Below are 17,971 nucleotides of genomic sequence, written 5' to 3' on the forward strand. Positions count from 1 at the left end.
AAATATTTATCCACCCACCATAAGAGCACCTCAATACATAAGGCAAATGCTAACAGCTGTATAAGGGGAAATCAACAGTAACACAGTTTAGTAGGGGACTTTACCACCTCACTTTCACCAATGGACAGAGCCTCCAAAATGAAAATAAGTAAGGAAACACAAGCTTTAAATGATACATTAAACAAGATGGACTTAGTTGATATTTACAGGACCTTCCATCCAGAAACCTTCCAGAATACACTTTCTTCTCAAGTGCTCATGGAACATTCACCAGGATAGATCATATTTTGGGTCACAAATCAAGCCTTGGTAAATTTAAGAAGCTGAAATCATATCAAGTATCTTTTCTGACCACAACACTATGAGACTAGATATTAATTACAGGAAAACTTCTGTAAAAAATAAAAACACATGGAGGCTAAAGAGTACACTACTTAATAACCAGGAGATCAATGAAGAAATCAAAGAGGAGAACAAAAAATACCTAGAAACAAATGACAATGAAAACATGATGACCCAAAACCTATGGGATGCAGCAAAAGCATTTCAAAGAGGGAAGTTTATACAATCCTACCTCAAGAAACAAGAAAAATCTCAAATAAACAACCTAAACTTACACATAAAGCAATTAGAGAAAGAAGAACAAAAAAAAAAAAACCCAAAGTTAGCAGAAGGAAAGAAATCATAAAACTCAGATAGTAAACAAATGAAAAAGAAATGAAGGAAACAATAGCAAAAATCAATAAAAATAAAAGCTAGTTCTTTGAGTAGATATGCAAAATTGATAAAATATTAAGCAGACTGCTCAAGAAAAGAAGGGAGAAGACTCAGTTCAACAGAAGTAGAAATGAAAAAGGAGAAGTAACACTGACACTGCAGAAATACAAAGGATCACGAGAGATTACTACAGGCAACTCTATGCCAATAAAAGGGACAACCTGGAAGAAATGGACAAATTCTTAGAAAACCACAAACTTCCATAACTGAACCAGGAAGAAGTAGAAAATATAAGAGTTAACACCTATACTTTTCAAACTCTTACAAAATATAGCAGAGGGAGGAACACTCCCAAACTCATTCTATGAAGCCACCATCACCCTGATACCAAAAGCAGACAAAGATTTCACAGACAAAAAAGAAAACTACAGGCCAATATCACCGATAAAGATAGATGCAAAAATCCTCAACAGAATATGAGCCAACAGAATCCAACAGCACATTAAAAAGGATTTTACACCATGATCAAGTGGGGTTTATCCCAGGAATGCAAGGATTCGTCAATATACACAAATCAATACATGCGATACACCATATTAGCTAATTAAATGTTAAAAAGGATATGATAATCTGAATAGATGCATAACAATCTTTCAAAAAAATTCAATACCCATTCCTGATAAAAACCCTCCAGACAGTAAGCATGGAGGAAACTTAGCTCAACTAAATAAAGACCATATATGACAAACCCACAGCCAACATAGATCTCAATGGTGAAAAACTGAAACCATTTCCACTAAGATCAGGAACAAGACAAGGTTGCCCACTCTCACCACTGTTATTCAACATAATTTTGGAAGTTTTAGCCACTGCATTCAGAGCAGAAAAAGAAATATAAGGAATCTAAATCTGAAAAAAAAGCAGTATAAGTGTCACTGTTTGCAGATGACATGATACTATAACTGGAGAATCCCAAAGATGTTAATAGAAAACTACTAGAGCTAATCAATGAATCTGGTAAAGTAGAAGGATACAAAATTAATGCACAGAAATCTCTTCATTCCTATACACTAATGATGAAAAATCTGAAAGAGAAATTAAGGAAACACTCCCATTTAACATTGCAACAAAAAGAATAAAATACCTAGGGATAAAACTACCTAAGGAGACAAAAGATCTGTATGCAGAACACTATAAGAAACTGAAGAAAGAAACTAAAGATGATACAAACAGATGGAGAGATATACCATGTTCTTGGATTGGAAGAATCAACATTGTGAAAATGACTATACTACCCTAAGTGATCTACAGATTCAATGCAATCTCTATCAAACTGCCAATGGCATTTTTAACAGAACTAGTACAAAAAATTCTATAATTTGTATGGAAACACAAAAGCCCCCAAATAGCCAAAGCAATCTTGAGAAAGAAATATGGAGCTGGAGGAATCAGGCTCCCTGACTTCAGACTATACTACAAAGCTACGGTATTCAAGACAGTATGGTACTGGCACAAATATATATATGTGTGTATATATATATATATATATATATATATATATATATATATATATATATATATCAATGGAACAGGATAGAAAGCCTAGAGATAAACCCACACCCATATGGTCACCTTATCTTTGATAAAGGAGGCAAGAATATACAATGGAGAAAAGGCAACCTCTTCAGTAAGTGGTGCTGGGAAAAATGGACAGCTACATGTATAAGTATGAAATTAGAACACTCCCTAACACCATACAAAAAATAAACTCAAAATGGATTAAAGACATAAATATAAGGTCAGACACTAAAAAAGTTTTAGAATAAAACATAGGCAGAACACTCTATGATATAAATCACAGCAAGATCCTTTTTGACCAACTTCCTAGAGAAATGGAAATAAAAACAGAAATAAACAAATGGGACCTAATGAAACTTAAAAGCTTTTGCACAGCAAAGGAAACCATAAACAAGACAAAAAGGCAACCTTTAGTAGGGGAGAAAATATTTGCAAATGAAGCAACTGACAAAAGATTAATCTCCAAATATACAAGCAGCTCAACATAATAAAAACCAACAACCTAATCCAAAAATGGGCAGAAGATCTAAATGGATCTTCTTTCTCCAAAGAAGATATACAGATTGCCAGCAAACACTTGAAAGGATGCTCAACATCGCTAATCATTAGGGAAATGCAAATCAAACCACAATGAGGTATCACCTCACACTCTTCAGAGTGGCCATCATCAAAAAATCTATAAATGATAAATGCTGGAGAGGGTGTGGAAAAAAGGGAACCCTGTTGCACTTTTGGTGGGAATGTAAATTACTACAGCCACTATGGAGAACAGTATGGAGGTTCCTTAAAAAACTAAAACTAGAACTACCTTACCACCTTGCAATCCCACTACTTGGCATAAACCCTGAGAAACCATAATTTAAAAATTGTCATGTACCACAATGTTCATTGCAGCACTATTTTCAGTAGCCAGGACATGGAAGCAATCTAACTGTCTATTGACAGATGAATGGATAAAGAAGATGTGGCTCATATATTCAATGGATATTAATCAGCCATAAAAAGAAACAGAATTGAGTTATTGGTAGTGAGGTGGATGGACCTCGAGTCTGTCATACAGAGTAAAATAAGTCAGAAAAAGAAAAACAAGTACCGTTTGCTAACACATATAAATGGACTCTAAAAAAAAATGGTTCTGAAGAACCTGGGAGCAGGACAGGAATAAAGATGCAGACGTAGACAATGGACTTGAGGACACATGGAAGGGGTAGGGTAAGCTGAGACAAAGTGAGAGAGTGGCATTGACATATATTCACTACAAAATGTAAAATAGATATCTAGTGGGAAGCATCCGCATAACACAGGGAGATCGGCTCGATGCCTTGTGACCATATAGAGGGTTGGGATAGGGAGGGTGGGAGGGAGACGCAAGAGGGAGGGTATATGGGGATATATGTATACATATAGCTGATTCACTTTGTTATACAGCAGAAAGTAACACAATATTGTAAAGTAGTTATACTCCAATAAAGATGTTAAAAAAAAAAAGGGTAGTGAGAATGGGCATCCCTGTTTGGTTACTTACCTTAGAGGAAACACAGTTAGCTTTTCACCAATAAGTATGCTGTTAGCTCTGTGTTTGTCCTATATGACCTTTATTATGTTAGGGTATGTTTCCTTTACACCTACTTTGCTGAGAGTTTTTATCATAAATGGATGTCAAATTTTGTCAAATACTTTTCTGCCTCCATTGAGATAATTATATGATTTTTTATCCTTTGTTTTCTTAATGATTGATTTACAGATGTTAAACCATATTTGTATCCCTGGCATAAATCTTGATCTGTACCTAGATTAGTTTTTTTGAATGTGGATGTTCAATTATTTCAACAGTTTTTTGTCTGGTATTTTCTTTTTTTTAAATTTCAGTATAATTGACATACCATATTGTATTAGCTTCAGTTGTAACACATAATAATCTGTCATTGAATATACATTGCAAAATGATTACCACAGTCTAGTTACTGTCCATCACTATAGAAATTTAAAATTTTTTTCTTGTCATGAGAAATTTACTTTCTTAGGAACTTTCAAATATGCAGTAGAATAGTCATCATGATATCCATTACATTCACATGACATATACTTTATGTCTGGAAGTTTGTGCCTTTTGATCCGCTTCACCCACTTTGCCTACCCACCAACTTCCCTCACCCCTGGCAACCACCAATCTCTATTTTATATCTATAAGCTTAGTTTTGTTTGTTCCTGAGATTTTTTGTTTTTTGTTTTTGTTTGTTTGTTTTTGTTTTTGTTTTTGTTTTAGATTCCACATCTGAGTAAAATCATAAGGTATTTCTCTCTCTCTCTCTCTTTTTTTTTTAATAAGGTACTTCTCTTTATATGTCTGACTTAACTTAGCATAATACTCTCAAGGTCCATCTGTGGTATAGCAAATGGCAAGATTTCATTCTTTTTTACAGCTGAGTTACATGCCATCGTGTGTGTGTGTGTGTGTGTGTGTGTGTATGTGTATGTCATATCTTCCTTATCCATTCATCCATCATTGGCCATTTAGGTTGATTCCTTATATTTGCTAATGTACATAATGCTGCAATAAACACAAGGGTGCTATAATTTTTTGAATTAGCATTTTTGTTTTCTTCCAATAAATACCCAATAGTGGAATTACTGGATCGTATGGTAGTTATATTTGTAATTTTATGAGGAAACTCAATAGTGTTTTACACAGTGGATGCACTGATTTATATTCCCAGCAACAGTGTACAAGTGTTACTTTTTTCTCCACATTCTAGCCAACACTTTATATTTCTGGTCTTTTTGATAATAATCTTTCTGGCAGGTGTGAGATGATATCTCATTGTGGTTTTGATTTGCATTTCCCTGATGATTAGTGATGTTGAGCATTTTTTCATATGCTTGTTGGCCATCTTTATGTCTTTTTTTTCCAAAAAATATCCATTCATATTCTCTGGACATTTTTAATTGGATTTTTTTTTGTTATAAAACTGTATGAGTTCTTTATATATTTTGGATATAGCTTCTTATCAGATATATGATTTGAAAATATCTTCTCTCATTCATTAGTTTGCCTTTATATGTTTGATGGTTTCCTTTGCTGTCCAGAAAACTTTTAATTTAATGTAGTCTCATTTGTTTATTTTAGTTTTTGTTGACATTGCATTTGCAGTCAGATCCATTAAAATATCACCAAGAAAGATGTAAAACTGCTTACTGTCTATATTTTCTTCTAAGAGTTTTATGGTGTCACATCTTACATTCAGGTCATTAATTCATTTTTATTTATTTTTTGTATGGTATAAGATAGTGACCCAGTTAAATTCTTTTGCATGTGGCTGCCCAGTTTTCCCAGCACTATTTATTGAAGAGACTCCCTGTTTCCCATTTATATTGTAGGCTCCTTTGTTGTAAATTAATTGACCTTATATATGTGGGTTTGCTTCTGGGTTTTCTATTATGTTTCATTGATCTATGTGTCTGTTTATATGTCAATATCATACTTTAAAAATTACTATAACTTTGTAATATAGTTTGATATCAGGGTGCATGATGCCCCCAGGTTTGTTTTTCTTTCTCAAAATTGCTTTGACAATTTGGGATCTTTTGTGGTTTCGTACAAATTTTTGACTCTTTGTTCTATTATGTGAAAAATGCCATTGGGATTTTCATAGGAATTGTATTGAATCTGTAGATTGCTTTGGGTAATATGGCATTTGTATAATATTAATTCTTCCAATCCATGAGCATGAAATATTGTTCCATTTATTTATGTCTTCTTCAGTTTCTTTCATCAATGTCTTATAGTTTTCAAAGTACTAGTCTTTCACTTCCTTGGTTAAATTTAGCCCTAAACATTTTATCCTTTTTGATGCAATTGTAAATGAGATTGCTTTCTTAATTTTTCTTTCTGAGACTTCATTTTTAGTGTATGAAAATGCAACAGATTTAGTTCTGTTAATTTGTAACCTGTAACTTTGCTAAATTGTTTTTTTCTAACAGTTTTTTTGCCAAATCTTTAGGTTTTCTACAGATAATATCATGTCACTTGTGAAAAGCAAAAGTTTTACTTTCCTTTTCAATTTGGATGCCTTTTATTTCTTTTTTCTTTTTAATTGTTCTGGCTAAAACTTCCAATACAATGTCATATAAATATTGTGAGATAGGCATCCTTGTCTTGTTCTTTTCTTTTTTAAAAAAATTTATTTATTTATTTATTTATGGCTGTGTTCGGTCTTCGTTTCTGTGCGAGGGCTTTCTCTTGTTGTGGCAAGTGGGGTCCACTCTTCATCGCGGTGCACGGGCCTCTCACTATCACGGCCTCTCTTGTTGTGGAGCACAGGCTCCAGACGTGCAGGCTCAGTAATTGTGGCTCACAGGCCTAGTTGCTCTGCGACATGTGGGATCTTCCCAGACCAGGTCTCGAACCCATGTCCCCTGCATTGGCAGGCAGATTCTCAACCACTGCGCCACCAGGGAAGCCCTTGTTCTTTTTCTTAAGGCAAAATCTTTCAGCTTTTCATTGTTGAGAATGATGTTAGCTGTGAATTTGTCATATATGTCTTTTTTTATGTCAAGGTACATCATTCCATCTTTACTCACTTTATTGAGAGTTTATATCATAAATCGTTGTTGAATTTTCTCAAATGCTTTTTCTGCATCTACTGAGATAATCATATGATATTTATTTTTTAGTTTTTAACGTGGTATATCCTGTTTATTGATTTGCAGATGCTGAAGCATCCTTACATCCCTGTAATATATCCTACTTATTCATGATATGATTTTTTAATGTATTTTTGAATTCAGTTTCCTAATATTTTGTTAAGGATTTTTACATCTTTTTTCATCAAAGATGTACTGTAACTTTTTTGCTGCTTTCCTTGTTTGATTTTGGTATCACAGTAATGCTGGCCTTGTAAAATATGTTTGGGAGTATTTCTTCCTCTTCATTTTTTTGGAAGAATTTGAGAAGTATAGATATTAAGTCTTATTTGAATGTTTAGTAGAATTGACTGGTTAAGCCCTCTGGTCCTGTACTTTTTTTGTTGGTAGGTTTTCAATTACTGAATCAGTCGCTTCACTAGTAATCAGTCTGTTCAGATTACCTGTTTCTTCAGTATTCCATCTTGGAAGACTGTATATTTCTAGGAATTTAATCATTTCCTCTAAGTTGTCTAATTTGTTAGCATATAATTTTTCACAGTAAATTCTTTTGACCCTTTGTATTTTTGACATAATTTGTAATTTCTTTCATTTCTGTTTTTATTTGAACCCTCTCTTTCTTAGTGAGTCTTGCTAAAGGTTTGTCATTTTGATTTACCTTTTTAAAGAACAAGCTCTTTCTATTGTCTTTTTAGTCTCTAATTTTCTCTCTAGTATTTATTAATTTCTTCTTTCTACTAAATTTGTGCTCTGTTTTTCCTTTTCTAGATCCTTTAGGTGTAAAGTTAGATTGTTTATTTGTGATTTTTCTTCTTGGAGGTTGGCCTGTATCACTATAAATTTCCCTCTTACAACTGATTTTGCTACATCCCATAGATTTTTGTAAATTGTGCTTATATTTTCATTTGTCTCAAGGTATTTTTTTTATTATTCCTTTGATTTCTTATTTGACCCATTGGTTGTTCAATAGCATGTTGTTTAATCTCCACATATTTGATTTTTCACATTTTATTGTAATTGAATTTTTAATTTCATATTATTGTTGTTGTTGGAAAATATGGTTGATATGATTTCAACTGTCTTACATTTTTTGAAACTTGTTTTGTGGCCTTGCATGCGGTCTATCCTGGAAAATTTTTGATGCCTTAAGAAGAATGTGTGTCCTGCTGCTTTGAGGTAGAATGTTCTGTATATATCTATTATGTCCATCTGACCTAATGCCTCATTTAAGACCTAAATTTCCTTATTGACTTTTTGTCTGGATGATCTATCCATTGATGTAAGTGGAGTTATAAAATTCTCCATTATTATTGTATTGTTGCCAACTTATCTCTTTACTTCTGTTAATATTTGCTTTATATATGTAAGGACCCCCATGTGGCTGCATAAAAATTTACAACTGTTATATCTTTTTGTTGGATTGACACATCATTATATAATGTTCATCTTTGCCTTTCATTACAGTTTTTGTTTTAAAGTCTATTTATCTATTGTAGAGTTTTGCTTTGTGATTACCATGAGGCTTACATATATCAGACTATATTTATAACAATTTATTTTAAGTTGATAACATGTTAAGTTTGAATACATTCTAAATCTCGTTAGTTTTTCCTCCCCCCCCCCCACATTTTATGTGTTTGATGTCACAGTTTACATATTTTTGTGTGAACCTTAACAAATTATTGTAATTATAGCTAATTTTTACTACTTTTTTCTTTAACTTTCTTACTACTTTTATAAGTGATTAGTCCACCTCCTTTGCTATATATTTACCTTTACTAGAGAGATTTTTCATTCATATGTTTTCCTGTTACTAATCAGTGCCCCTTCCTTTCAGCTTAAATAGTCTCTATTATTCCTTTTAAGGGTGATTTAATTGTAATGAATTCCTTTAGCTTTTGTTTATCTGGAAAATTCTCTATTTCTTCTTCAATTCTAAATGATACCCATGTCAGCTAGAGTATTCGTTGCTAGGTTGTTTTTTTTTTTTTTTTTTTTTTTAATATCTTCACCACTTTGAATATGTCATGCCATGCCACTCTTTTCTTGCCTGTGAAGTTTTTCATGAGGAAACTGATAATAGCATTATGGGGTTTCCTTATACATAACTAGTTGTTTTTCTCTCTTTTGTTTTTAAGATTCTCTCTTCATCTTTAACTTTTGACCTTTTAATTACAGTGTGTCTTGGTGTGGGTCTCTTTAGGTTCATATTGTTTGGAACCCACTGGGCTTCTTGAATCTGGATATCTATTTTCTTTCCCAGGTTAAAGAAATTTTCAACCATTACTTCTTCAGATAAGTTTTCTGCCACTTTCTCTCTTCTCCTTCTGGGACTCCTATGATGCAAATGTTATTTTGCTTCATATTAAACCATAAGTCCCTTAAGCCAGGGGTCCCCAACCCCTGAGCTGCACACTGATACTGGTCCACAGACTGTTAGAAACTGGACCACACAGCAGGAGGTGAGTGGCGGGTGAGCGAGTGAAGATTCATTTGCTGCTCCTCATCACTTGCATTACCACCTGAACTGTACCCCCATCACTCACATTACTGCCTGAACCAACATCCCCCTCCCCAAGCCTGTGGAAAAATTTTCCTCCAGGAAACTGGTCCCTGCTGCCAAAAAGGTTGGGGACCACTGCCTTAAGCTATCTTCACTTTTTATTTTCCTTTTTACTACTCTGTTTGGGTGGATTTCACTGCACTGTCTCCAGCTCACTGATTTTTTTCCTTGCTTCATCTAGTCTGCTCTTGAACTCCTCCAGTGCATTTTTTAGTTCAGTTATTGTATTCTTCAGCTCATTGACTTCTGTTTCATAATTTCTTATATTTTTCTATCTCTTTGTTGAAATTCTTACTGTGTTCATCAATTCTTCCCTCGAGTTTTGTGAGCCTGTTTATGACAATTACTTTGAAGTGGGTTTTTTTTTGTATATTGCTTACCTCTATTTCATTAAGGTATTTTTTTTTCTGGGACTTTATCTTGTTCTTTCATTTGGAACATATTACTATGTTTCCTCATTTTTCTTGACTCTCTGCATTTGTTTCTATGTATTAGGTGAAACAGCTATCTCTCCCAGTCTTGGATAAGTATCTCTGTGTAGGAGTTGAACCTTATTGTTTAACATTGCCCTACTTCTTGGCTGTCTGTTTTATTGCTCTCTAACAGTCTATTGACTTTTTCAGAACTGAGGGGTCCAGAAATTCAATCCTCCCAGACATCAGGGCCTGGCACTCAAGGGTTGTCCCCCGCATAAGCTGCATGTGTTGGAACTGTGAGAAGTGGCATGGGTGAACAGGGCACTGGCCCAACATCTCTGGAGGGGTTGTGGGAAGAAGCATGGGGGGGCAGTGTTCTCCCCTGCCACCTCTGGCAGGGCTACAGTATGCAATATGAGTGGTTGGGGTGCACACTTGCCACTACTAATAGGTTAAAGTGTGAGTTCAAAAATGGTGTCCATCAATCCTGGTGCACGCAAGGTAAAGGGAAAACAGAAATGGCACCTACTATCACCTCCATTCCTTGAGAGAGTCCCAACAGGCTTCCTTCCCTTTGACTAATGTTTTAAGTTTAGCAAATTAGTCTTCTTCACATATGGTCTAAGCACTTTTCAAACTGCTGCTTTTATAATGGGTCCCAGGGTGAGTGAGTCTGCATATAAGCCCTTTAAAAATGGAATTTCCATTTCCTATGTCCCTAGGTTTCTCCTGCATGTAAGCCCTGTTGGTTTTCAAAAACAGATGACTTGGGGGCTTGTGTCTTTGGTGCAAATTCAGGGGTTGGGCTGCCTAAAGCATTATTGTTTTTGAAATTCCTCCCTAATATATGTCACTGCACCAGTGGTGGGGATTTAGTAAGATTGTGTCTCTGCCTCTTCTACCTGTCTTCATGTGGCCCTATTATCTTCTGTTGTGGAGTAATTGTTCAGGTAGTTCTCAAATTATTTTCAGAGGGAATTGTTCCATATATAGCTATGTACTTGTTGTGTTCATAGTAGTAGGGGAGGTCATGATCCTCCAACATCACCATATTGATCCACCACCAAGTCCATAACCATTTCCTGAAAAGACTGTCATTGCTCTATTGTTTTGCTTCTTTGTCAAAGATCAATAACCTATATTTATGTAGATCTATTTCCAGGTTCTCTTTTATGATACACTGATTTGTTTGTCTATTATTTCACCATACTACCTATACTAGTGACTATAGCATTATAATGTCATGAAATTGAGTAGTATTAATCTTCCAACTATGTTCTCCTCCAATATTGAGTTGGCTATTCTGTGTCTTTTGCCTCTCTACATAAACTTTACAAGAAATTTTTAGATATCCACAGAAAAGCTTTGCTTAGATTTTAACTGGGATTTCATGGAAACTATAGATCAATTTGGGAAGAAATGACATCTTGAAAATATTGAGTCTTTCTGTCCATGGACATAGAATGTCTCCCCAATTATTTATTTCTTTTTTTATATCTTTCATTAGAGTTTTATATTTTTCTCATATAGATTTTGTACACATTTTGTTAGATTTATACTTAAGTGTTTCTTTCTCTATTTTTTGGTTCTGATGAAAGTGGTATTGTGTTTTAATTTCAAATTCCATTTGTTCATTGCTGGTACATAGGAAGGTGATTGACTTTTGTATATTAACATGGTGTCCTACAAACTTGCTATAAACACTTTTTTAGTTCCAGAAGGCTTTAAGGAATTTCTTTCAGATTTTCTCAATAGATGGTTATGTCATCTGTGAACAAAGACAGTTTTATTTAGTCCTTCTAAATCTGCATATCTTTTATTTTCTTTTCTTATTAAATTAGCTAGGACTTCTAGTATCATGTTGAGAAGCAGAGGTAAGAGGGGACATCCTAGCTTTGTACATGATCATCCTGGGAAATTTCATGCTTCTCATCATTAAATATGATGCAATCTGTAGGTTTTTTAAAAATATTCTTTATCAAGTTTAGGAAGTTTTCCTTTTTTCCTAGTTTGCTGAGATTCTGTATCATGACTGTGTGTTGAATGTTATCAAAGGCTTTTCTGTATCTATAAATAGGATTGTGTTATTTTTTCTACTTTAGCCTCTTGATGAGATGATTTTATTAATTTATTTTCTTTAAAAATTATTTTATTAAACAATTTTGACATGTAATGTGTAAATTTAAGTTCTACAGCATGTTACTTTGATAAGTTTATATATTGTAATATGATTGCCATGTAGTAATATTTATCACATTACAGAAATATAGTCCAATATTATTGTCCATATTCATTATACTCATATTACATCTCCATGGCTTATTTTCTACTTGTTACATGTTTGTACCCTTTAATGGTATCAATGTTAACTACACCTTCTATCCCCCGGGAATCTATTGTTTTTCACTCTTTTTTTACAGGTTTGATTTTTTTAGATTCCATATATATGTGTTATTATAGAGTACTTGTCTTTCTCTGTCTGAATTATCTCACTTAGCATAATGTGTCCAAAGTCCATCCATATTGTTGCAAATGACAGATTATCCTCCTCTGTCATGGCTGAATAATATACCACATCTTTTTTTTTTTATCTATTCACCTATTGATGGGAATTTGGGTTGTTTCCATATTTTGGCTACTGTGAATAATGCTGTGATAAACATGGGAGTGCATATATCTCATCAAAATCCAGTTATCATTCCCTTTGGGTATACACCCAGAAGCAGAATTGTTGGACGGTATGTAGATCTATTTTTAATTTTTTGAGGACGCTCTGTATTATTTTACATAGTGGTTTGACAAATCTGCATTCCCACCAACAGTTTATAAGTGTTCCCTTTCACCACTTCCTCACCAGTACCTTTTGTCTCTTATCTTTTTGATGATAGCCATTCTAACAGGCATAAGGTGGTATCTCATTGTGATATTGATTTGCATTTCCCTGATGATTTATAAAATTTTGCATCTTTTAATGTGTCTATTGATCATTTTAATGTCCTCTTTGGAAAAATGTCTACTTAGTTCTTTTGCCCATTTTTAATTAGATTGTTTTTGTTTTCTGTTATTAACTTTTATGAGTTCCTTATTTTTTGAATATTAATCCCTTATCCAATAAATGGCTTGCAAATTTTTTTCCCATTCTGTAAGTTTTCTTTTCATTTTGTTAATTGTTTATTTTGCAGTGAAGAAGTTTTGAGTTTGATGTAGTAGCATTTGTAAATTTTTACTTTTGTTTTTTGTGCTTTTGGTGTCATGTCCAAAAAAACATTGTCAAGACCAATATTTATTAGCTTCTTCTCTACATTTTCTTCTAGGAGTTTTATGGTTCCAGGTCTTATGTTTAAGTCATTGATACATCTTGAGTTAACTTTTGTGAATGGTGTGAAATAGGGATCGAATTTTATTGTTCTGCATGTGTTTATCCAGTTTTCCAAACACCATTCATTCAAGAGTCCGTCCTTTACCTATTGGGTGTTCTTGGCTCCCTTTTCGAATATGAATTGATCATATATGCTAGTATTCAATTCTGAGCTCTCTTCTGTTCCATTGGTCTGTGTCTCTGTTTTTGTGTCAGTACCTTACTGCTTCTACTACTATGAATTGGTAGTATATTTTGAAATCAGGAAGTGTGATACAACCAGCTTTTTTCCCCATCGGGATTGCCTTGGCCAAGGGCAAGGGGTCTTTTGTGGTTCCACACATATTTTAGGATTGTTTTTTCTATTTCTGTAGATATTGCCTTTGGTATTGTGATGGCCATTGTATTGAAACTGTAGATTGCTTTGGGTTGTCATGATGATTTTAACAATATTAATTCTTCTGATACAAGAAATGGGATGTCTTTCCATTTGTGTCTTCTTCAAATATTTTCAGCAAAGGCTTGTAATTTTCATTGACAGATCTTTCACTTCCTTGATGAAATTTATTCCTATTTTTTTGTTTTTAATGCTACTGTGAATGGGATATTTTTCTCTATTTCTTTTTCAGATGCTTCATTATTAGTGTAAAGCAATGTGGCTGATTTCTGTATGTTGACTTTGTATCCTGATGCTACTAAAACCATTGATTAATTCCAACAATTTTTTTGATGGACTCTTTGGGACTTTCTATATATATAAGATCATATCATCAGTAATCAATGACAATTTTACTTCTTCCTTTATGATTTCAATGACTTTTGTTTCTTCATCTTGATTAATTATTCCAGCTAGGACTTCCAGTACTATATTGAATAAGATTGATGAGAGTGAGCATTCTTATCTTTTTCTGGAGCTTAAAGGAAACATTTTTAATTTTTTTCCAGTAAGTATAATGTTAGATGTGGGCTTGTCATATATAGCCTTTATTAATAATAGGTATGTTTCTTCAATACCCAATTTCTTAAGGAACTTTTTAATGAAAAAATATGTTGTATTTTGTCAAATGCTTTTTTCCTGCATTTATTGAGATCATCATGTGATTTTTATCTTTCCTTTTATTGAGGTGATGTGTTGCATTTATTGACATGCATACATTCAACCATTTTGCATCATAGGGATAAATTCCACTTAGTCATGGTGTATAATTCATTTAATTTGTTCTTGAATTTTGTTCGCTAATATTTTGTAGAAAAATTTTGCATCAATATTCATCAGGAGTATCGGTCTATAGTATTATTTTTTTGTGGTACCCTTATCTCATTTTTTTTTGTACATTACATCCCTGGTACTTATTTATCTTATAACTGGGAGTCTGTACATTTTGACCACCTCATCCAGTTCCCCCTCCCCCCAAACCCTGGCTCTAGTGGCCACAAATCTCATCTCTTTTTCTATGACTTGTTTTCAAATATAATTGACCTACAACACTATGTACACAACATAGGAATTTGATATTTCTATACATTTTAAAATGATCGCCATAATAAGTGTAGTTGTCATGTGTCACCATACAAAGATATTACATAACTACTAACTATATTCCCCACACTACATTTTATCCCCGTGACTCACTTATTTTGTTGATAAAACTTTGTACCTCTTAATGTCCCTCACTTATTTCTCTCCTCCTCAAACTCCTCTTCTTTCTGGCAACCACCTATTTGTTCTCTGTATCTATGACTCTGTTTCTGTTTAGTTATGTTTGTTCATTTGCTTAGTGTTTTAGATTCCACACATAAGAGAAATCATACAGTACTTGTCTTTCTCTAACTTATTTCACTATGTTGTTCTAGGCTCATACATGCTATTGCAAATGTCAGGATTCCATTCTTTTTTACAGATGAAAAATATTCCATTGTATATATTGTATACACCACATCTTCTTTAACCATTCATCTATTTTTTTTAATTTTTTTTATTCAAACAGAAAGTCACAAAAATTATAATCATCCTCATCAGTTCAATCAGTCCCATGTAATTAATATTTTTTCATCTTGATCTTTGTTAGCACTTTTATGAATTCATCAGTTTTCCATTAGAGTTCTGAAAATGCTTATTCATTCAGTTCAGCAGTATAGTCAGTTATCAGAAACCTGTACTTGTCAGAGTCTTTTCCATGAATTCCTTGAAGATGAAACACTTTTATAGGAACATTTTTGCAAAAGCATCAGAGTACACCCAGAACTGTCTGTAAATGACAAAAGACTTAAAAATGACCATGGTTAAACATTTGATGAAAGTCAATAATAATGCAATTGACAAGGAAATTTAGTTATTTCTGAGATATACATTTTAAAGTAATAACTAGAATTATGACTTATAACATTATACCAGAATATATAAGATTTTTAGAAATTTCATGCAATGTCTGAAATATTTATATTAACATATTTTCATACAAATAACCCAAAGAAAGTTTAGTATTAGTTGTTTTTTGTTTGTTTGTTTGCTTGTTTGTTTTGTACTGCAGGTTCTTATCAGTCATCAATTTTATACACATCAGTGTATACATGTCAATCAAATCGCCCAATTCAGCACACCACCATCCCCACCCCAACATGGTTTCCCCTCCTTGGTGTCCAAATGTTTGTTCTCTACATCTGTGTCTCAACTTCTGCCCTGCAAACCAGTTCATCTGTACCATTTTTCTAGGTTCCACATACATGCGTTAATATATGATATTTGTTTTTCTCTTTCTGACTTACTTCACTCTGTATGACAGTCTCTAGATCCATCCACGTCTCAACAAATGACTCAATTTCGTTCCTTTTTATGGCTGAGTAATATTCCATTGTATATATGTGACACAACTTCTTTATCCATTCATCTGTCGATGAGCATTTAGGGTGCTTCAATGACTTGGCTATTGTAAATAGTGCTGCAATGAATATTGGGGTGCATGTGTCTTTTTGAATGATGGTTTTATCTGGGTATATGCCCAGTAGTGGGATTGCTGGATTATATGGTGATTCTATTGTGAGTTTTTTAAGGAACCTGCATACTGTTCTCCATAGTGGCTGTATCAATTTACATTCCCACCAACAGTGCAGGAGGGCTCCCTTTTCTCCACACCCTCTCCAGCATGTTGTTTTTTGATTTTCTGATGATGCCCATTCTAAATGGTGTGAGGTGATACCTCATTGTAATTTTGATTTGCATTTCTCTAATAATTAGTGATGTTGAGCAGCTTTTCCTGTGCTTCTCGGCCATCTGTATGTCTTCTTTGGAGAAATGTCTATTTAGGTCTTCTGCCCATTTTTGGATTGGGTTGTTTGTTTCTTTAATATTGAGCTGCATGAGCTGTTTATATATTTTGGAGATTAATCCTTTGTCCATTGATTCGTTTGAAAATATTTTCTCCCATTCTGAGGGTTGACTTTTTGTCTGGTTTATGGTTTCCTTTGCTGTGCAAAAGCTTTGAAGTTTCATTAGGTGCCATTTGTTTCTTTTTGTTTTTATTTCTATTACTGTAGGAGGTGGATCAAAAAAGATCTGGCTGTGATTTATGTCAAAGAGTGTTCTTCCTATGTTTTCCTATAAGAGTTTTAGAGTGTCCGGTCTTACATTTAGGTCTCGAATCCATCTTGAGTTTATTTTTGTGTATGGTGTTAGGGATTGTTCTAATTTCATTCTTTTACATGTAGCTGTCCAGTTTTCCCAGCACCAATTATTGAAGAGACTGTCTTTTCTCCATTGTATATCTTTGCCCCCATTGTCATAGATTAGCTGACCATAGGTGCATGAGTTTATCTCTGGGCTTTCTATCTTGTTCCATTGATCTATGTTTCATTTTCTGTGCCAGTACCATATTGTCTTGATTACTGTAGCTTCGTAGTATACTCTGAAATTAGGGAGTCTGATTCCTCCAGCTCCGTTTTTTTCCCTCAAGACTGCTTTGGCTATTCGGGGTCTTTTGTGTCTCCATACAAATTTTAAGATGATTTGTTCTAGTTCCATAAAAAATGCCATTGGTAATTTGATAGGGATTACATTGAATCCATAGATTACTTTGTGTAGTATAGTCATTTTCACAATATTGATTCTTCCAATCCAACAACATGATATATCTCTCCATCTGTTGCTATCATCTTTTATATCTTTCATCAGTGTCTTATAGTTTTCTGCATATAGGTCTTTTGTCTCCCTAGGTAGGTTTATTCCTGGGTATTTTATTCTTTTTGTTGCAATGGTAAATGGGAGTGTTTCAATAATTTCTCTTTCAGATTTTTCATCATTAGTGTATAGGAATGTAAGAGATTTCTGTGCATTAATTTTCTATTCTGCAACTTTACCAAATTCATTGATTAGCTCTAGTAGTTTTCTGGTAGCATTTTTAGGATTCTGTATGTATAGTATCATGTCATCTGCAAACAGTGACCGTTTTACTTCTTCTTTTCCAGTTTGTATTACTTTTATTTCTTTTTCTTCTCTGATTGTTGTAGCTAGGACTTCCAAAACTATGTTGAATAATAGTGATGAGAGTGGACATCCTTGTCTCGTTCCTGATCTTAGAGGAAATGCTTTCAGTTTTTCACCATTGAGAATGATGTTTGCTGTGGGTTTCTCGTATATGGCCTTTATTATGTTGAGGTAGGTTCCCTCTATGCCCACTTTCTGGAGAGTTTTTATCATAA

This window comes from Eubalaena glacialis, chromosome X (genome assembly GCF_028564815.1).
Source record: "Eubalaena glacialis isolate mEubGla1 chromosome X, mEubGla1.1.hap2.+ XY, whole genome shotgun sequence".
Lineage (NCBI taxonomy): Eukaryota > Metazoa > Chordata > Mammalia > Artiodactyla > Balaenidae > Eubalaena > Eubalaena glacialis.